The 22498-nt window shown below is 38.3% G+C and overlaps 1 long non-coding RNA gene across 1 annotated transcript in view; it reads right to left on the bottom strand.

The window, feature by feature from the left end:
• LOC148224498 (uncharacterized) overlaps nt 1-19222 on the bottom strand; it is a 119149-nt gene extending 99927 nt beyond the window's left edge. Inside the window, exon 1 of the long non-coding RNA XR_015802724.1 lies at nt 19029-19222. This is a non-coding gene — a long non-coding RNA (uncharacterized LOC148224498). The remainder of the gene's footprint in view (nt 1-19028) is intronic.
• Between the last annotated feature and the right edge of the window lie 3276 nt (nt 19223-22498).

The raw sequence follows: 22498 nt of genomic DNA, 5'->3' as shown, positions 1-22498 counted from the left end.
CTCAAGGCCAAGAATCTCCTTCCTGACTCACATTGTTACAGCTGGGTAAAGCCCTGAACTTCAAACACATGCTGGAAACTCAAGCTCATGTCTAAAGTTCACCACATGCTTATGTGGATCTTCAAATAGGCCACTGAGAAATGTCTTACTCTGTGGTTTTTTACATTTTTAGATCTTTCTTCCTCTTAACAGACGGGATTGGGCAACTCACCAACAGTGAGTAAGCTTTACCTGGGAGTAGAATATCCCAATGAGGTGAAATTTCAAATGAATGCAGCATTTACATGACAAAGGCGTAAATTCATCGTATGTAAATACACTGGACAAAGATTTATTGCAGTTGCTAATGTTGCAGTAGCAGTAGGATTTTTCTATGGGATTTTGAAGGTCCTTTGGGATCCTAAACATGCTTCAGAAACCCACATTTTGGCGTCAATGTAGTCTGCAGCCAGACAAGTCAGTGAAAAGCTTTCCAAGGTGTATTCATCCCATCTCAGCTGTACTTCTGGCTGCTCTTCGAGGCATTGCTGCACAGAACTTGCTGAACCAACTGCTAAGGAGGAGTTCAACATTTGCCTTCATCCTTGTGTCAAATTCAAAGTGGTTCCCCTCACCTTTGGGAAGGTTAACACTCTTGCAAGAAGCTTAGATAATAAAAAAAAATTAGATTCAAAAACTATTCCCTAATGTATTTTGTATTTTTAAACCACTGTCCAAATTAATCCATGCAATTTTCCTCTCAAGTGCAAATATGCTATTAGCAACCCCACATGATTTTAACATCTGAACTGTTGAATAAATGCATTAGCAAAAATATTTAAACTACATTTTCCTCCTCTCTTCCCCTTCCCTTCCCTCTAAATTTTTATTGAGCAAAACATGCAGACTTTCCAAGTCCCATTAGAGAGGAGCCATGAAGACAATCTTGTAATTACATTCAGAAGAAAAAGAAAGATGGGTGAGGGACAAAACTGTATTTTAAAAACAAAACTCAAAATTTTTTTGTCATTTAAATATCCATATTTTAATTGTTATTTTTTTGTTCAATTTGAAAAAGAAGACACCAAACAATCAAAGACCAGTAACACTTATAGGACTATGGCTCTCCCTAAAAAGCTGGTGTACTAGAAAAGGTCAGGGAGATTGTTCCATTGCTGGTAACAAAATAGTGAACAGGGAGACAGAGTGACACCGAGAAGGTCACACTAAATTTCTGTGTCAGGTCTCAAAGTTCATCACAGCTCTAAGAATAAGTCCAGTTTTAACCACAAGTCCATGCACCTTTCCTTGTGAAAATCCCCCCTAATGCTATGTAATGAATCTCTTCCATTTAAAATATTTGAATCTGATATTCTCTTCCGATCTGAGCTTGCAGCTGTTCATAGAAATGTATTTGAATTCAAGATGAAAATTAACAACCCACTTCATGTTAATTAATAATGAACTCTGTTTCTGTTGCGCTGTTTAATTTAATATTGAAGTAAAAGTATTTTCTGTAATCTTTCACGTTCACACTCACACTCATTGCAGCTCTCAGCTGCCTCATACAGGTTTGTGGGGATCAAAAAAAGAGCTCCTCGGGCAGTGAGGGGCTTTGCAAACTCTTAGACAAAGAAATCCATTAGGCTTGTAGGGTAAGCTCAGGGCCTAAAGATTGCCTGAAAGGACTGTAGAGGATCTACTTTCAGGAAACCATTCCTGGGCTGTCTGGAAGCCCAGACAGATCATTCCACCCTGGCAAGACCAAATTTCATGTTTTCAAATTTGTTAAATCTGGAATCCGCAGTAAATACTGTGACTGTATATTGCATCATCTGTGAGTATGAGCAACACCAGCAATATTCATATTTTATGTTATCTAAAAGTTTTTTGTTTCTGTATAGCAGAACAAATGGTCATTGGGAACTTGGTGTTATTTATACAGAATCACAGAAATCTGATCTAAGTAGTCTTATATAGCTTGTATAGAATGTAAAGATCTGCCAATATTATTGGTTGTGATGTCTAACAGAAGATTTTAAAAATAGGCATTTCTTGTAAAACTTTAGCACCCCAAAATTCATTGTATTTTGGCACCACTATAAACAGCATCCTGGCTGTTGACTTTTCTGAGCTGTCATACAAACAAGGGGCCTGTTCTCTGCAGGAGTGGAACTGGCAGATATGGCTGTGCCATTCCAGCATCCTTTGACCCGGGTTAGGCTGTCTTGGGCTAACTCTGATTAATACTGCTTTATGACAGTGAAAGCAGCACAGTTGCACAGAGCTGTGATGTCTCTTTTTTCAAAGTTCCTTTTCATGTTTATAGGAATCAAGGCAACATTAGGAGTGACCCAGCCACTCGGCAACAATCACATCTCATTCTGGTTTTGATTTTACAACACACCAAACTAATTTCTTCTGACAAAACTCATGCAGGATCTTTTCTTGGAATAACCTCTAATTCACCACAGATGGAAGTTGCTATGTTAGCTGCAGAGGAAGGCTACTCATTACTTGCTATATATATTTTCTCCTATGTGATGCCCACAGAAGGCAGATGTGTTGCGTGTCAGTCCTACACATGCACGTGTTTGCTTACAAATACAGCAGTGCATACAGGAGGCTGCAATAAGCATGCATGCACTTGTCTCTTTTTTAATGAAGTTTTATCTTTGCTTGTGTCTATAAAATTGATTACTCGTGGAAAGTCCTTGGGGGTAAGGATGGCTGAAAGATCTGGCAGGTCCCAAAAATCATTTATGTTTGTGGAGTTACAGTAAAGCTATTCAGACTCTAGATTTGGTTTTGTGAAATGCCCATGAGATTTTTTTTAAGTATACCAAAGATAAAACACAGGGTTAATTAGAACCAAATGTTGGTTAGGTTGGAACACTGATGTTCTCTGATCAGTATATTCAGATATTTGGAACAACAGTTACTCAAAAGATATTACATTACCTTCCGTGTCCAAAGGGGCTTAGTAACAAGAAATTTTCTCTTCAAGATGCTATTATTTTCCATACAGATAGGAAGACTTGACTGGGCAACAACTGCAGGAGCGTATCTAATTCCTTGTTCACAGTAGTAAAAATTTTAGTTCTTATGGGGACATACACATTTGATTTAGCAAACTACTCTTTTCTCTCATAAAAACCAAACAGATTATGATGAACAGGAATTCAATCTTGTGAATATCCCCATTTTCTGAGGGAATTAACATACCATCAAATATCAAACTGGTGCAAAAATGGTCTTGCACCAAAAAACACAACCTAAAAATTAAGATATCATGACACTTACTTTGACTCCTATGAAAATAAAAGGTTATTTTTTTTTTTGTTCAGCTGATAGAAGCTGCCTATTAGACACTGACATGTTCTAGGTGAGTTCAGGCAGGCTTCTGATCCTGTGCCCAGTCAACATCCACACAGGCTGACACTTACAATGGTGACAAGACTCTCTGATGTCAAAATGCATTTCTTTTAATTGAAATTATTTCTTTGTAAAATGAGTTTGTTTTCAGCAAGACATAACAACCATAAAAATAGCTGCAGACTGGCCTCTTGGCCACCTGTAGCTTTACTAGTAAACTGAGAAGCAGGGATTTAGTAAGTGGAAGGCCTGGGTAGAGGGGTGGGGCTTGCAGCTCTTTTAAAAGTAGCCAAGTACATACTTAATTGCATTTCTGCAGGGAATACATTCCAGAAATGTGGGCTTGCTACCAAGAGAAGTCTGTCAGCAACAAAACTGGCTTTTGCTTAATGCACTGGACTGTAACTCAGGATATCTGGGTGCTAGTCACAGCTCAGCCACAGGCTTCCTCTTGACTTGGAGCCAATTATTTAATCTTATTTTCCCACAGGTAAATCAAGCAATACCTCTCTATGGGGGAGGTTGTGAGGCGAAAAATTCATCAGTGTGTGCAAGGTATTCAGTGTCTACTTCTTAGATAAGCACTTGGGAGAGGGATCATACATCTAGCAAAAGGAAGAACTCTACTGGGGTCCCAAAAAGTTTCCACAGTATTAGATTATATGCAAATCATGGTAAGTGAACCAGAAAAGCCAATAAATAAATAATGCTTCATTTAATCTCATGCTACTCGGAAGACCAGGCTTCTCTAAATCATGTTGCTACTGTTTTGCTAGCTTTGGGTTTTTTGCTTGTTTTTCAGGAGTGAATAATACCTTTTTAACATAATTTTCATGCATGAAATGTGAAGCAAAGAAAAGTTGGTACACAGCAGGAAATTATTAGTAGAAATCGTGGCACCCGACATTATCATGGCCACATCTCTTGTTAAAGTTGTAGCAGAGAACAAAAATAGCTTATTAGAGTGAAATTTTAGCAGCTTACTTTCTGTCCTGGATGCCAAAAACCAACTAGTTGCCCATGCCAGCCTGCTGTGCTGGGCTCTATCTAACCAAGAGCCTGCTCTGGGTAAATGGAGACAGAGCCACAGCTTGTGGAAGATTAAGATCCCCACCAGCTCCCACCTACACTGTAGTGAACATTTCTTACACAGATAGATGTGCAGCACTTCTGTGAGACAAATTCACTCTGATATGAGTAGCCAGTGCCAAAGAGGAAGATAAATCACAACAGCACAGGCTCTGTTTTACCCCTTCTGAAGGTCTCCACCAGAGATTTGCTCAGGTTGTAACTCCATCAAAAGAGGCATACTGATGGACACTTGCTTAGTCAAGAAAGACTGAAACACACTGGCTGACAGCAGAGGAGGGGAGTTTGTGACTATCAATACTTATCTTTCACATCATGCATCATTTTGATAGGTGTATCCTCAGATGCTGTCTTATTGCTGTGTCCTCCCCAGCCTGCTGGCAGAAGGGACAGGGAAAAAGAGAGGGTGAGCAAAAAGTCTGCAAGGAGAGCAAATTGAGGACACAGACCTAAAGTGTCAGCTCCTGGACAGGCAGCACATGCCAATGGAAAAGTGAAAGATAATGAAGTCCAAAGCACCCAGGTGAAGATGGGGATTCAAATAACAAAAATTGGGCTGGTTTCCAACTCTAAAACCAAAATCTTAAAAGTCAAACAAAACCAAAACAAATCTACTTTTGCTCTTTCTACTTTTCTGATTTCTTAGTGTCAGAAACTGAGTGTGGTCTTCCTCCTGTAAAGGCCATACTTAAATCTGCTTTGCTTTGCATTGATAAATTTGGAGAGCCAAATGCTGCAGTGCTGGATGGCTCAAGGAGAAAAATTATCTGGGCTCTGTGTATTCAGAGGAGGGTATGAATTATTGGTGTATATTTCATTTTTAGCAACAGGAAAAAAGCTTTCCTAAAGCTACATTACACCCTAATGACTTTAGGATGCCTGAGTCTGTTTCAGTTTTAGCACTCTTCATTCAAAGTCTATGTTTTGTTACTGCATGTCCCTTAAACCAAATCTGCCATTCTTTTGAACCAGCAGTGAACATATGTTCCACTCCACACATCTTCCTGAACTAGCTTCCTTGTTTTTCCAGGTTCTGACCACTCTCCAAATTGCATGTCCCAATTCCTCAAACGGAAGTTAAAATGTTGTTTTGGTTTTATTGCAAATACTAGAATAGGAATATGTTACTCTATCAAAGTTTGCCAGGATCTTAGCATAGAAGAAACACAGACAAAAGTTTGATAGAATTGCCTGCCCTAATATCTCTTTTGCTTCTATGCAGAGAAACAGAAGACACTAGCTAATGTTGTTTTTGTAACCCCTCTTTTTTTTTTTTTTTTTTGGTTATCTGTACGGCCACAGTGCGTGGGACACGCAGCAGGATTCCACTAGATGTTATTTTGTAGTGAAGGCTTGGAATACAAAACAGTGACTCAAAGCACAGGTTCATGCCTGCACAGATATTTATGGAGTAATTCTTCTGTGTCTAAGAAAGAGTGTGAGAAGGACTTCTAGGTTTTTGATTGAGAGCTTCCCAAAGAAGCAAGTAATATCAGGAGGTCCAGGACAGAATACCAGGGAAGCACAACAGTGATTGATGAAAGATAAAGAGGTGCAAGGAAGCACAAAACCTTGAAAATTAAGATAGTTGCTGCACTGTGGTAGAAAATCAGGAGATAGTGGAGAAAGGAAGGATAGGGAAGACAAAGGCAATATATGACTGGTAACACTAATAGCCTGAAGAAATATAGTACAGCCAGAATATGTACAGAGCAGGACAGGAAAAGGAGAGACAGTCTCTCCCTTATGGTATCTTTATTTTGAATGAGAGCAATAAACTACCTACTGTGGCATGTTAATTAATTTTTACATTGTTTTTTCATTCTCTATTACTGTGCTATTATTCAGGCCTGTATATAAAATCTGTGAAGAAGTATGACTGATTGTCTGTTTGAACTTTCAAACACTGTGTTTGTTTGGTTTTGATTGTTCCTTGCCAGATGGTTAAGCATATGTTTAGCCGTTTTACAGGGGGAGGAAAAAAAACAACAAAAACCCAACACATGTAGTATACAGTTAAGAGTTTAAAAGGTACTGGCAACATTTATTAGCTTCTAATGCAAAGCTAATGTTAAAAATAGTTATAGTGACAGGATGCATTTTAAGGCTGAACAGACCTGTGCTTAGTTTCCTGTACCTCTAGAGATACAGGATCCAAGGACTTGGAAAAAATTGACTTGCTTAACTTCAGCAATCTAAAATTTAGCTGAGTAGCCTGAAGTAGTTGCATGAGATAACTTTTTTTTCTCCAGTGATGACAGAGTTATCTCTGGGGAGTTTATTTGCCTGCCCTCTCTGAAATATCTACCTTCAAATGGGAAATATCACCCTGAGGTGATGTCTACTTCTCCTCTTTGATTACTGACAGAGACTAAGCCCCTAAATTGGGTTGGACACCTACCTTTTAGAGACTAAATTTGTTTGTAGCCTAAGCAATCCCATCTCATTTTAAAACACTGCCCAGGGTGATTGCCAGATATTGCACAATTGTAGCAGAGAACAGAAGGATTCCCCTGTCAGGAGTGAGACACGAGTGGTTCCTATTTCTTGTGTTCCTCTTCTTGAAGTGTATTTCTTCTGATTGTTCAATATTTTACATTCACTTCCAGCTAGAAGCCATGGCCTAGATTAATCTCACCTCCTTACAGATCAGTGATTTATCTAAATGAGGAGTCTGGTTGGCCTTGCATTCTGTGTAGATAATCAAGAGGAAGAAGCCATGGGAAAAGGCAGAGACTCCTGAGCAGAGGGCAGCTGCAAGGTGCCAGCCTGGCTTTACAGCCCATGGAGGGATCCCACACGGAGGAGTCCCCAGCCTGAGTGCTGCATGCAACTGGTGGATGCTAAATAGGAAAATACTGTGTTGTGACAGCTGCTCATGACAACTTGAATTCATCATCCTTTAAAGGTCTGCTCTAATGGAAGGAAGCAATGAAGGAAGGCTTTTAATCCTTGACAGAACTAGTCTTTCCCTCTAAACTGTCATAAATAGTAGTTAATTATTTCCCAAAGGGACAGACAGTATTTCATGCTTGACTATGATAACTCAAAGTAATCATCCTGATTTTGCCCTACAGTGTCTAATAGGGATATTTGAAAGTGTAAACTGATGAAAGAAGAAAAAATCAATAACAGGACAGAACACAACTTTTTGCAGTTGTTGTATTCAACATGTACAAGGCATGGCAGCTAGGTTGTTATTGGCTTTTTCATTCCTAAGGGAGTTCAAAAAGGGATGAGGATCCTCAAGGGTGACAAGATATGTTTGATAGATGTGTCTGAGCTTGATCTTCCAGTGGAATCATCGGGAATTAAAGTGCACTTTAAAGCAGGCTGTTGCAAAGGAAATAGGTGCCTGGTCTTTGCTAACCCAAATGAAACCTTTCCCTTTTGGTGAAGAGATAAAAGTCAGAGTTTCATTCCAACACTCAGCTATCAGGAATGTGCCTTTCAGGACTGATAAGTGATGGTTTCTACACACAACATACTGCAGGATAGTTCAGTTCACACTCTTACATCTCCTGTGGCTTTGAATCAATAATGAAGCACTCGCAAATTGTTCCACAAAACTGCACCAGGGTGAGAATTACGGAAAAAACCTGGACAGTGCTCAAAAAACTGGCTTTGCAAAGCAGCAGATACAACAAATATAGTGTATTTTAAGAGATAAAGAAAGGTGTGAGGGAGAAAAGAGGAAGAAAAAGGCTTTCAAAACATATCAAATGAAGCTTGTTTGACAATAATCGTTGCAAGTGGGGAAGTTGATTTTAAGTGTGAAAATATGTAACATTTTATTGCACACAAATGCTTTCATAAAGCAGTCGTTTGTGCGTTCGTGAGTGCGCACGCGCGTGCACATGCAGCAAACAGAAATCTATTGAGTTCCACCAGACCAGACGTCTGCATTCTGGAGGGCTCATTGCAGCCAATAAATTTGACTAAAACTTTTTTTTTTTTTTTTTTTTTTTTTTTATTTTATTTTATGAATTCTGCTATAAAAGCTAATCCTCCTTTCTAGACTTAGCATAATTACAAGACACTATTCTGAGTGCCAAAAATGTCAACTGAAAGTTGCAAACATGGGCACATTTAAGCAGAACCATATGTTTGAAAGGCAAGACCTGAAGTAAGTGAATCAGTTTACCTTTTTCTGAAGAGTCAATTTAAAATGCAACTCTCTAAGAAAGAGTACAGTCAGTGATAAATTGCATTGCTCGATCATTTATTAATAAGCTTCATTGGAAAGAAAGATTTTATCAGTTCTCAAAATTCACTAAGTTACAAAATCACAGATGTTCGGGGTTCTGGAGCCAGAAATTACTATTAATGAACTCTCATTAATACCTAATCAACTTGTGATATTTTGATCCTGTGAGAGAATTGATGGCCAATAAAAATAAGCTCAAGATGTCTTCCTATCTAGGAAAAAAAAATAAAGTTATAAACTCAGGAATGCACACAGTAACCATGATGCAGTAACTAAGGTTAAGCAGCTGGAGGTTAAATGTTAAATTTTTTTGGTACAGGATGGATTTATTCTGTCACCTAGGTAATTTCAGAGTCTTACTTCGGAGGATTTATATAAGTGTTCAGACTTAGCAGATGTATTCAAGTGCAATACATTAACTATGCAAAACTGCTTTCCTGGCTCTTCTGGATTAGGGTCTTACAAACAGACCTCTCTGGAAATGAAATCCTTTAAAAAACCTCTATTCCTTTCTGATTGTTATTCTACTGCACTTAAAGTTTGGAATCTACTTAAACACATATGGCATTTGAAATTATATCACATGCATTTCTGTGTAAGAACCCACTGGATTTTTAACCCCTCAGTAATGACAAAACGGAAATGCAAGTGGGTTTTAGACTTGAACTAAGATCACAAACTTTCTTGCAGTACATCAAGGCAATGATCCATCTGCTCTACTGTTCTTCCTCAAAGGTGGCCAGCATCATGTTCTTCAAGGAAAATCATAACAATAGTTGGAATCAAAAATTACAAAAAAACCCCAGTGAAGAAATGTATTTTTAAATCAAGTAAATTTATGGCCTTAGCCTATTGTGAAATTCTAAACCATATATTGTAAACATGCAGAATTTCACCACATTTATAATTATGTAATATAATTTAACCTCCCTTTTTTTGCCATAAACCCTAAGACATTTAAAGGAAGGCCTTATAGAAACAGATCCACTGGATGCTTCCATGCAATACAAGGAAAACAAAATTCTGAATTCTCTTCCATGTGAGCTAGCCATCAGATTCCCTAAGCATCCTCATGTTTGAGGTAAATAGAAGTATTGACATTGCTGCATATTATATTCTTAAAATAAGCTATGATTAATTAATTCAATTAATTCAATGACTAGGTTTCTTCCTTCCTTCCTTCCTTCCTTCCTTCCTTCCTTCCTTCCTTCCTTCCTTCCTTCCTTCCTTCCTTCCTTCCTTCCTTCCTTCCTTCCTTCCTTCCTTCCTTCCTTCCTTCCTTCCTTCCTTCCTTCCTTCCTTCCTTCCTTCCTTCCTTCCTTCCTTCCTTCCTTCCTTCCTCCCTCCCCCTGGTGTTGGACATCATTGATCATTGCTGATGAGATGGGCTTTAACCACTTTTTCTTTCTCATACAGAGTTTTCACCAATGTGACCACAACAACAGCTGACTGTCCCCCAAATACAAGAAACTGGGGATTGTGGGCAGCAGGATTTCTTTCTCTGTGATATCTCAGGGAAATTAGTTCAACATTAGCTGTGCCTGAGCTTCCACACAGAGAGTTGAACAGCCAAAATGATCACGTGTTCTAGGTATAGGGTTATAAAAGTAGGAGATTAATATTTTCTTTCATTCTGATAAAGGAAGGTGGCAAAGACTAACTTTGAAATTAGACAATGATGTGACTACTAGTCTACGAAAATTAAAATAAATTTCATTAATTTTATGATAATCTATATCAATATCAGGTGTTCAAGGACAGGATCAGGGTATTTTATCAAGATATTGCCCTTGGCATACCTTATTAAATCTAAAACTCATTTTCCAGGTGCTTCGAATAACTAAAGGGAAAACTTGTTTTGAATAACTGCACATATGAAAGTTTGTGACCTGTAAGAGCTTGAGAAACAGAGATCAAGAGATGAATCTTACAATTTTTACTAACTTGGACATAATTCAGATCTTTCTGAAGATAGTCTAGAATCAAATGATTGAGTTAAATTATTGGAGAAAAAGAGGTGACAGATTGCATAAAGCTGTGTGTATGCCTGCTACCATACTATTCCTAAGGTGCTATTTCATCTCTGAAATAAAAGCCAAACGGAGTAAATGAGATTAATGCCACCACATCAGAGGAGAAGTCAACCCCTTTAACTTTATTCTAGTTTTGTGTCATCAGTCCACTGCCCACCATTACAGGGGGGCTGGCTATCACTGCACAGGTGCAGAGCCAGAAATCTTTCTGAGTTCTGCATATATGGACCTGTATAGAAATCTAGAGCAATCCCAATTAACAGGGAGGGGAAATCTGCCTGGAAAGATGACAATTCTTTGCCATAGCTTAGAGAAGCCTCAGCTGGGTAAAGCAGAGGCTGAGCACAGATTGCAACTACAGTTCCTCACGTTTCCCCCATATGAGGGGAATTTGCCCTGCTGCCCTTCTGTGTGACCTCAGGATGGAAATGCACCTACCATTAATGGACGTAATGAAAGGGGTAATAAGAAACTGCATCATGTCTTTACAAGTAAAGCATACTAGACTAACATGTATTTACTATAGAAAATAAGCAGGTGTGCGAACAGCAAAGGCATCATGAGGCACCTCATACTCTTCCTTTTTGCATCAAAGTGAACAGGATGATTATTCAGCTAAACTATTGCCTCTTGCAGTTGAACCTCTGTTATCAGGCGAGATCCTGATGTGTTTGCCAGTATAGTAGGGCTTCAAATCTATTTTGCAGTACCGTCTGGAGTGCCTCCAAAGAATATGAACCATTCTGAACCATTTTACAACAGAGCAGCAGCTTGTCAGTGCTTTTGTTTCTGAACAGTGTGAGAAGTGCCAAATGATGCTATTGTAAAATATAAGAGTGCTTCAGCATGTTGGGGAACACAAAGTGGCTGTCGATGTGACATTGATTAATGACTAAGAAGTGTTAAAATGAGATATTGAACAGTCAGTCTTGGATTTTGCATCAATCCAAGCAAAAAATTATGCCTTTAAGGGTAGTCTCAAATTTTAACCAGCTCCAAAAAGTGGCATCATGTTTAATTGGTTGTCTGGTACTTTTTAAACTAATTATGACCTGGTTATTACTAAAGAAAAAGAAAATAACAAACTAGATAAAATAAAGCCAAAAGGGCCTATTGGTATGGAGATGGAAACAGAAGGCACTACTCATGTGACACACTTGAGAATTGATGTTTAAGTGAGCTGGATATTTCTTTCTATCTGTGGTCTAATTTTCCAAATTAGAGCTCTAAAATTTTATTCACCCACTATACAAACAAAATGCAATGACTCATTATCTAACGTTTGTATGGCTCTGGGAATATACCACATATGATGATATTTGTCAAAACATAAACTAGAGATAAATTAATCCAATGGCGCTTTTAAAACTCGAGACAAGAGATGGAAACAGAGAACAAGGAATGGAAAACCAGAATATTTTATCTGATGCATGTAAGATTTTTAAATATACACAAAATAGCAACATGTACTTCCAAAGCAGTCTGAAATTTACGCACTTTAAAGATATTGAAAAACAAGTTCCTTTTCATTCCAGATACATTAAAAAGAACAACACAAAACCCAACTGTTGAAAATACTGGTTCAGTGTAGAAACAGATCATTTCATTAAGATATTGTTTTGATACTGTTTGTTTTATTTTGAATATTTGAATATCATGCATTTTACAGTACATAAGTGGCATCCTGAAACATTTACAAAAAGTATCATACTTTAAAGCTCTCAACAAATAGCTGCATATTATTAAATTTTTGCATTTTGGTATCATTGTAATGAAATGAGAATATAAAATTAATTTTTTGCTTTGTTCCATTGAATGATGTATTAACATAGAAGCCTCTTCATTATATGGTCATTATGTAATTTCCATGCACAGCAACAATCCCTGACAAAAGGCTGCTACCACAATTGTTACTGTTAGCCAGACCAATGTCCCATTGTGCCAGGTACTGGACATACAGGCAGACCTCATTCCAAAAATGTGGTAAACTAGGAAAGTAGTAAAATACAAAAAAAAACCAAACACCACTGTCTCCTTTGCATATGTATAAACTAAAATTAATATACTGTTAAATTGTTTCACTTAGAACCCTTAGAAGTTACCTCTTAGTTGCAAACCTGTTAAGAGTTTTTCTTCTATCAAGGAAATTTACAAGATCTATTAAAGTGTCATAAATTGGTGTGGGTTTAGGTTTGTGTGCAGAATGCACAAGCCTTATACAGAGTCATCTGTCTCTGCACAGAAGTGGAAATTGTTTAGTAGCTTCCCAGTTGAAGCTACAGCCATTTATTTATCCTCTAAAAATAGTGAATATAATTAATCTGTCTGTAGTCTGACAGATCTGTGAAACCTGGAATTCAATAATTATCATTAGCATCAAGAATTTGACATACTAGTAGTTGCCAACTTAGTTTTCATTTCTGACTCAGATTATCCTTTGATCTTTCTAACTTAAAAGATAAAATGCACAGGTCTGAGAATTTTACGGGAGATTTTTTTATAGGCAAATAAGCACATCTCAGTTCAAGAAAAAATGATTTAGTTAGCAAATGTGTTTGTGGCAGCAATAAATAAGTGTGTAAGGCAAACAACTTCTTCTAATGATTAGTGAAATATAAACTCCTACTTACTGTGCAAGTTAAGCATATTAATTTTCTTCCTCAGCTTGCTTAGTTGTTGAACATGCTATTCAGAACAGTAAAAAGTTTTTGAAAAAATGTTTATAACATTAAAAGCTTCATAGCCCCTAGAGCCTATCACTGGATTCAATAAAACTGTGAATTTGGATGATGTGAATAATAAAAAGATGACTAATTTGAAAATCTCTGCTGAGATGAGAAACCACATAAATTTTTTGGCATGAGTTAATTTAGGAAAAAATACTTCCCACAAACATTTGTATAGTAAAATATGAATTAAACCATCACATTTCTGAAAGACATTTTTAGAATACAGAGAAAAAAATAGTAATGGTATCATAGATTAACAAAGACAACTCTTGCAGAATAGCTTCTGAGAAGAAACTGGATCACATACTTACCACAAAACTAGTTGTTATGTTGTACTTCAGCACCACAGTTTATATTAAAGATGCAAAAGAATGTTAGAAATGTTTTTGTATTTCCTAAGAAAAGGAAACAAATTTCTTTCTTGCCTTCTGAATGTAAAACTCTGGCAAGGATGATGTAGTCAGTTGATGGTGAGGAGCTCTTGCAATAGAATCATAGAATCACAGAATATTCTGGGAAGGAACACACAAGGATCATTAAAGTCCAACTCCTGGCCCTGCACAGGACAGCCCCAAGAATCACACCACTGATCAGTTGTCAGTTTTGGCCTGAGCTACCCAAGCTACCCAAGGGCTGGTGATCATCCCCAATATCTTGTCTGGACAGTGATTCCTGTCCCTTCTCATTTTGTGGGGAAAGCCTGAGAGATACAGAAGAGAGATTGTGAAACCTACACGTTTTCAAACGTTAGAGACAGACAAAAATGCTAATGTAGGAGAAGCAATAGACAGGTGAAGGTGAAAAAATGAGGCCCAGAAATAAACCTGGGGGAGATTTCTGAGAAGAAATATTGGAACATGAAGGAAAACAGATGAAGATTTTGGAGGATTAAAATGATACATTTCCCTCTCCTTGATTTCTGTAAGTTCCACCATATACAAGGTGGGATGATATGACTCAAAGGATTTATGCTGTACAGTCTACTGCTTTCAATGAGTACTGCTTTGTTAAGAAAATATGTTGACCCTGGAACAACACAGAGAAATGGCAATAAGTCATTTTAAAAACCTCTCTGCTGAGAACCAGTTGAACTGAATGGATTACCTTGGACTTGAGTTTAAAAGTGTTCATAAAAAATCCCACAGCTATCAATAAAAAATAGCTTGAATTTTGCTTTCTTTAGGCAAAATGCTAGAGAGCTGTGCTGCAAATGAAGGAAGATGATGTTCACACATGTGCTGTGTCTGCACACTGTGTTTTCATAGCAGCACCTGAGGCAGATGAGAGTTTAGATCCAGTGCAGAGTCTCTGTTGTAGCCAGCTACAGAAACATTGGCAGCAGGGGCCACAGGGGATATTTAGCTCTGCTGTCAGAGCCTTCACTCTCATTAGTAATGAACTGGCTGCCTAAAAATGTATTTGGTTTCACTGCGTTTGAAAGACCACAAAACATTACAAAGTCCTAAAAAAACCCCCATAAATTTGAATCCGTCTGAAACCTAATTTACTTTTTCTGCCAATTCACTACTAAAGTCACAAACTGAAATTTGATGGATTGACAGATTTATTCCCATAATTCATTTCTGCTCTATGGCATCAGAAGAATTAGTATTCCTTAGCCAATCAAATAACGTGTAATAATTGTTTTTGTTTCAGATCTGGTTTCGTTTTTGCTTCTCTTGAATAGCTGCATTTGCAGTCAAGTCATTTCCACTCAACAAGTACTTCTTGGCAAACAGGATCTTTGTTTCTTTGTTATTATTATTTTCTTGATTTAAAATCTGATTCTGAATTCCAAATTTTAAAATCTTTTTGTTTAATAAGGAACTTCTGTTTTGAATTTAACGTTTTAGTTTGTAGACGCTCCTATTCCCATGATACGTTGCAAATGCATGGAATAATCTTCTTTTAAATTATTTCCATTTAAAAAGTTGCCTTTTAAAAGGCAAAATGACATAGAAGGACCATCTTGTTGCATCGTCTGAAATGGGTTTGAGTTACCTCCTCCATGCACGCTCATAGTACAGATCACTTGTGTAAAAGCACCTCCCTTTTGTCAGTGGTCACCACCTCGGTGGGGCAACCTCTGCCACTCAGCTGATGTAGCTGAGAGAACCCGTGTGCTCTGCTGCCCTGGGTGGCTGCAATGTCAGCCTCACATCAGGACTGAGCTTTGAATCACAGAATCATTTACGTTTTAAAAGAGCTCTAAGACCACTGAGTCCAACCATTAACCTAACATGCCAAGCCCATGGAGGCCACACCATGGTCCCCAGGTGCCACATCTACACCTCTTTTAAATACTTCCAGGGATGGTGACTCAACCACTGGGGAAGTGCCAGTTTGTCCAGGTGCTTAAGCAGAGTGAGATTTCTAACCTGTTTTATATTACCTATCAAAACAGCCTAGGAATAAAAGATCAAAAATAATTATCAAAACAGAAGAGAAATGTTTGCTTGCTGTTGTACATCTGCTCCTCTGCTGGGTAAGACCTATATTTTCTCTAAGAGAAGAAACAAATGTTTTCTATCTCTATATGTCCTCCAAAACTTGAAAATTTTCACTTTATATGTGCAAGTTTTACAACAATTCTCAAAGTCAAACCGTGATGAAGGAAACTGGAGTTTAGGATAACTTCAACTACTAAAAAGTTCCTCCTCTCAAATTCTCCAGTTGTCTCTATGATGGTGTTTTTGTCAGTATCTGATTGTGCCAGAAAATTTTTTTGGATTTTCTTGATGCATAGAAAAGCTTCCTTTCCCTAGTTTATAAAGTAGTAATCTTCTTTTTCTTCCATAAGTTCTTTTTTTGTGAAATGCACACACAAAAATCCCTACCAAATGTAGAGAAACAGTAAACATTTCTTACGTTTATCTATGTTTAAAAACATTTATGCATGCTTTATAATTCAAAAATGTTAGTGGCATTGGAGAAGCCTTCATAACTTCAGCAGGCCTTGGCTGAGTGCCATGGCTTGCTTGTGTAAGCACAAGTTCATGCTTTTTGTCCCCATTTTGACCTCGGATAGGAAAGAGACAATTTGTGGGGTTCTGTGGACACCATGGGCATTGCAGCTGAAGTGTGGGGTGTCTGAACCATGTTCACAAACAGATGATTCTTAGAGTTGAAATACCTGAGAAGAAAGACTATTACAGCTAGAGCTAGAATAAATGTATTTTTAATGAGAAAAGGGGGGAAGGGAGGTACCAAGGGCAGGAGCAGCAGTCAGGAAGATGAAAAAGATGCAAATTTCTTGCTGGAGTGGAGGGGTTTTCTGCTTGGTACAGTGGTTCAACACAGACTGAATGAGATCAACAGGGAGAGAGGAGCCCTGTTCATCTGGCTGGTAGAAGAGAGGACTCTTACAAATCCCTTCCTGCAGCAGCACGCTGTAGTGGAGACAGGACTGACCTTTCAACAAATAGAAAGCTCTGCTTGGTTTTGCCCAGAAAAAACTCTCCAAAACCAGAGCTTTTGATTCTATATTACCAGTTTAGGAATATTGGAAAATTGGGAAAAGGACTGTGTTATTTCAGGTATGTTCTGTGGAGTTTATAATAGATTCTCATTTATGATTTTTCAACACCCAAATACATACTGATAGTTTCCAACGCAAATAAAGAAAATACAATTTTGAAAACAGCCTCTCTCTTGTCCTTCCTTGGCTACTCAGGGATTAAATATTAACTCCCTCAAATAATGCTCCCCCCAGCCATTCTATTGCAATTTAGTTACACCCCAAAGTATGACTTTACATTTCCCTTATTATGTGAAATTCTCACTCTGCAGATTCTATATGCTATATTTGGCAATATAATTACTGTTGCCTTAAGCACTTTTTTCCCCACAGAATATTTCCTCCTCATTTATATTATTACATTCCAAGAGAGTTTTCAGGAGCTGTAGTGAGTTTCCTTGTATTGCCTCCAAAAACAGTCTAACTTAGGCTATAGCTTCTGGACAATAATGACAAGCCACAGATGTTTCAGAATTGTGTTCAGGCAACATATAAGCATAATTGTTGTTGTTGTTGTTGTTATTCTTATTGAGCCTCTTGGCTACAGTCACGGACAAGGTTCTATTGTGTTAGACTCTGTTATCATGTAATCAAAAAGACAAGTATACAATCCCAGATTAATTAATTTAGGGGCTAACCCTAGCAGGTGCTGAGCAGTCACACTAGCTAGATGGAGCATTAAGAGCTACCTCACACAGCAATAGCAAAGAGATGCCACCTACAGCAGCTTGGGGCTGCTCAGTGCTCTCCTGTGCTAATGGTATCTGATGTGTGTTCACACTACTAACAAGCAGTTTAGCAAAGAGGAGACTCTGTTGCTTTTTGAAGTTGCTCTTTGGTGTTTTATTTACTGGTCGATGACCATCCTTGTGTGTCTGTCCAGGGCAAATATTCTGAGAGCTTGCAGAGCCCTTCAAGAAGACATCAGGCTTGGATGGGGTTTGCAAGCCCCAGGTGGTGTATTTACATTCTATGCTTTCATCTCTCTCTGGGAAGATATGTGTGTCCCGTTGGCCACGTTCCTAAATTTGCATTTAACTTATTATATGAATAGTTGATACACTTTTTCTTTGGCACTGGAATATCAAAATGATAAATGGTTTACAGTCAACTCTTTTATCTGTTAAACAGACCCACATGGCTAACCAGTGTTTCCTGCTTAAGGGAAAATTAAAGAATGCTTTTCCTTGGTGTCATGTCTTTGCTTTCCAACAAAGAAGGTTTCAGATTCACTTTTTGGCCCTAGATCAGCAATGTACTTGAAAATGTGCTTAACTTTAAGCACTTCCTCAAGTTCCATTGAAGTGTACTGTCAGCACTCAACAAATAATAAATCGTAACAACAATTGAAGCTAATCCACTTTCCTTTCAGAAAGTTACATGATAATGCCATAGAGCAAATATTATATGCAAAAAATATTTATTTGTGAAGTCACTCAATGGTACTTCAGCAAGGGCTTAAACGATTTGCTGAAACAGGCTTTCAAATCAGTTTATATAATACAACAAGATCAAATTGCAATGTGTGTTTTTCAAAATGTTGTCCTGATCCTGAAAATTACTGTGTGAGTAATTTAATCAGTGTTTTCAGAGTGTTAGGCTGCAGTTGAAGCCAGAAGGCAAAGGTGTCAAATCCCATTAACGAATACAATAAGTAGTATAGGTGATTGTGGTAGGTTGCTGAATAAGTCCTGGGAGATGCTGACCTCAAGGGATTGAATGGTCTGTATTTCCCAGAAGATACTTGCAGTAGCAGAATAAGAATAATACAAAGAAGTATCCTAGTCACTAGTCAAATAGAAGTTTATTATTTGTGTAACTTGTAAGGAAAAACTGCAGTTGCAGCTCTTTTTCTCAGTGGGAGCCAAAATTCCCAATATGTTACAGTGCTGGAAGTATGTCTGAACGGCCAAATCTATTTTCTTTTTTTCATTTAACATGGTTAGAGGACATTTTTAAGGAGTGCCTATACTAAATAACACCAGAATTGAGAAGTGGGCTAAATCAGCTCATCTTTTGTTCCTGCTGGAGCAGCTAAATGAATGATGGCTCCTAAGCTCACGAGCTGGAAACCAGACAATGAGAAAACACCAACAAACCTTGCACTGTGGTGTAGGGCTTTCTTCATTCTTCGGTCTGAAGGATATTGGAGCTGTGAAGCACACTCAGGGGATGGATCAAGGAGCAGCCCTGGCTGCTGCCTGGGAAGGGCAGAGGCTCTGGAGCTGCCTGGCTGAGGGATGGGGATCCCTTGGTGTCTGCGCCGGTGCTGCTCCCGGCACTCACCAAATAGAAACCTGCAAAGCACAATAACAAGAAGCTTTGTGACCTTGTGGGGTTATGTTTGCTGAGTTTCAAGCTGCATCTTTGCTGCACAAGACAAATTAGACCTCATGTGGGGACTGAGGGGGGCAGTGGGACTGGAGGTTGAGCAGGAGAAGAAAGAGAGGGAGGAGGGACAGGAGTATGGCAGGGGAGTGGGATAAAAATCAAACGCCGTTGTGGTTTTCTCACATGGTAATTATTTACTTTTAAACAACAATATGAAAAGCAAGCACAGCTGGAGGTTTGGCACTTCCAATAGTATTCAGGGGCCACTTTGGGTTCCTCTGCTTCCTGAGAATGTGTAGAAAAAAAAGATGCAAGAAGCCTGTGGGTAAACTGCCTCCTTGATCTCCAGTCTCTCTCCCTTAGCTTAGCAGGCTAAGCACAGGCCCTGTACACACTCTGGGGCAGGGCTACCAAAAGCATAGCTCACTGTGGTTTAGGAAGGCTGGCAAGGCCACTGCACACTGGCCCCACATGCCCATCAGCTGCATCAGCTGAAGTGACACAGTCACACTCACCTCCTGAAATTAAGGAAGGCTTGCTGAATTCTTTTAGATTTCTAATAAGTCATTAGAGATCCAAGCAATGTTAAACTACCTATTTTCCTCAAGAGTCCACTGTGTGGGGGGGTGGCAGCCCTTCCTAGCTCCAGAGTATAATCTGGGAATGCAGCTGCACCCTTCCTCCAAGTGTTAGGACATGCTCTGTCAGCTGTGTCCTAGCTCTGTCCCTTTATTTAGCAATTGTCTGATTGTTCCCAGGCACAGATATGGATGCCCAAGAAAGGCTTTGGAGAAGGCAGGGTACCCTGGCAATCCACAGAGGTGGCTGAGTGCATGGATAAGGCCTTGTCAGAGCCACCGAGTATGGCACTGCAGGGTTAGGAAATAAAAGAAGCAGATGATGAAAGAGCAGAGCTCAGCTTCTTTGCAGGAGCTGAATATGGAGATCTGGGGTATATTAGGAAGTATGAGTTATTCATAATTCATTGTTACTGAGGATAAGCCCTCAGGATACTTAGCTGATAAAAAATATATTATTTCAAAGATGTGATTTGCCACGTTTTGTTGCATTACAATAAAGAAGCAAAACCTAAACTGTACAGAAAATGGCAGATTTTGGTTTATTCTGTTCTTTTATCCAAAGCCAGGAAGCCTGAACATTGTTTGAAAATTTGTGTTCAGAATTTTTACTATCAGCTAAAATCAATTTTTTCCTTTGTACTTCCTCTCAGAGAAGATCTTGGGGCTGAAAAAACGTATAGTAACTTTAAAATTTAAAAGATCAGTTTGAAGAAGATTAATTATTTAATTAATTTTTATTCTAGGTGAGTTTAGTGATCAACAACACACTGAAATCTCACGTGATCGAGCAATAGATTCTTTGGCATAGTAATGTTATCAGTATGATAAAACACAGGCTGAGTCAAGTAAAATTGTTTTCTGGAAAATGCATATTTGAAACCCTACTGAAATACTTTCTACTGGAGGTTCCTTCTGTTCATCCCTTTCTCATTCATTCTCCCAAATTATCAAAACTAATATGATCTTCTGGAAGGGCTCATTGTCACTGAATGTTTTTCTCTCATGTGAAATCCAGTAAAAAATGCCCATCATTAGGTAAAGAGAGCATATTTTTTAGTGCCTATCAGAGGAGGCAACTTGAGTTTGCAGGAATTTCCCTTCAGCCTGGGTGCAATCCAGGGACTGAGGGCCGACTGCCTTGTAATGTTGGCCCTACATAACTCTCTGCCCACTAGTTATTCATGCATGTCTGGTTTTAACAAGTACTAATTTGGGAGATTCCAAAATGTGACCCTCAGAGTACTTCAAAAGTCAGATGAGCAGGGCAGGGCCAAAGGCTCTTATTGTTGCAGCAAAGCTTTTAGTCTCTTATCCTTACTTGTTATGGAAAAATCGGCACAAATTTAGATCTCCCATCCCGGCATTCCAGGGTGGGAGGGATGTTGCATGAACACAGATTCACTCTCCACACAATGAAATAAGATGATGCTTTAAGACAGAACTATCTTTTTATTCCGCATCTGTATAGTCCCTTGCACAGTGGGAGTCCCTGGCTGACTCCAAGCCCTACTGTTTTGTGAATAATATCAACAACAATAACCATTCCAGCTATTTCTAGTAGGAATGGGGAGTGTAATTGCCAGTTGCCCATTTGATAGCACAAAACTGTTTTGAAAAAGCATAAGAAAAAACCCAATGCTCACAAGGCAAGAAGAATAAAGTTGATTAAAATTAGCTTTACGCCCTCCTATATAGGTTCTTATCCATTGTTGGCTGCCTGTTCCTCTGCATGATTCCTCCATCTGTCTGGCAATTCTGCATTTACTTTCAGTCTTTATTAAGATTCTTTCTAGTAAAATGCTTTAGCACTTTTGTCAAGAAGATGAAGTCTTAGAAGTAGTCATCTTTAACAGATTTTTATGCTGGTAGATCACTGCATCATGCTGAGATACGATGAAGAGGCCAGCACTTAATTTACACAGGTGTATAGCTTAGCCAAGTGTGAACAAATATGTTTCTATTTTATACTGACGAGCATGCATTAGCTTTGAATATGTCTTTTATAAGATCCTAGATCTCTGGTGATTTCTATACTGTCTCATAAAACAAAGTGAAATATTTTATTTTGTCACTTGTGCTGGAAATCTTATTTGCTCCCCTTCACTCAACATCTTTAACAGCAATGAACAGCAATTGTGGAATTACCTTCCTGGGCCATTTTGTGAAATTTTGGCCAATTGTGTGAGATGTTCTGTGCCCCATTCACAGACTCAGGCTGCAGTGTGAAGAAATGCACTGCAGACTAAAACTAAGTATTCACCTAATTCCTTTGATTCAAGGGAATTACATTACTTACCTGAGTAATTAATATGAATGTTTAATTAATAATTTTGCTTTCATGTGAGTTATTTTTATTATACTTTTTTTTCTACAGGAAATTAAAACCTTAAGTAAAATTTTCAGACAGACCAAAATGGGATTACTTTAAACCTAAGATTTCTCAAAGGGTCTGCTGTTTTAAGGGTCTCTCAGTGACCTTTCATTGACTTTCTCCAATGTTATATTGTTATGTCTAATAGAAGATAAAGACAGATTAATAATAGCCAATGACTGGAGTACTGAGTCAGGACTGAAAATAGCAAGTGCCCTACACAGGTCATGTCATATACAGTGTATGCAAACTGTGAGGAGACAAAGAAGATTAGAGAGCTTAGATA

The sequence above is a fragment of the Sturnus vulgaris genome, chromosome 3, assembly GCF_052056855.1.
Source record: "Sturnus vulgaris isolate bStuVul1 chromosome 3, bStuVul1.hap1, whole genome shotgun sequence".
Taxonomy (NCBI): domain Eukaryota; kingdom Metazoa; phylum Chordata; class Aves; order Passeriformes; family Sturnidae; genus Sturnus; species Sturnus vulgaris.
Note: the sequence above shows the minus strand (reverse complement) of the source record. Positions and strands in the feature narration are given on the sequence as shown.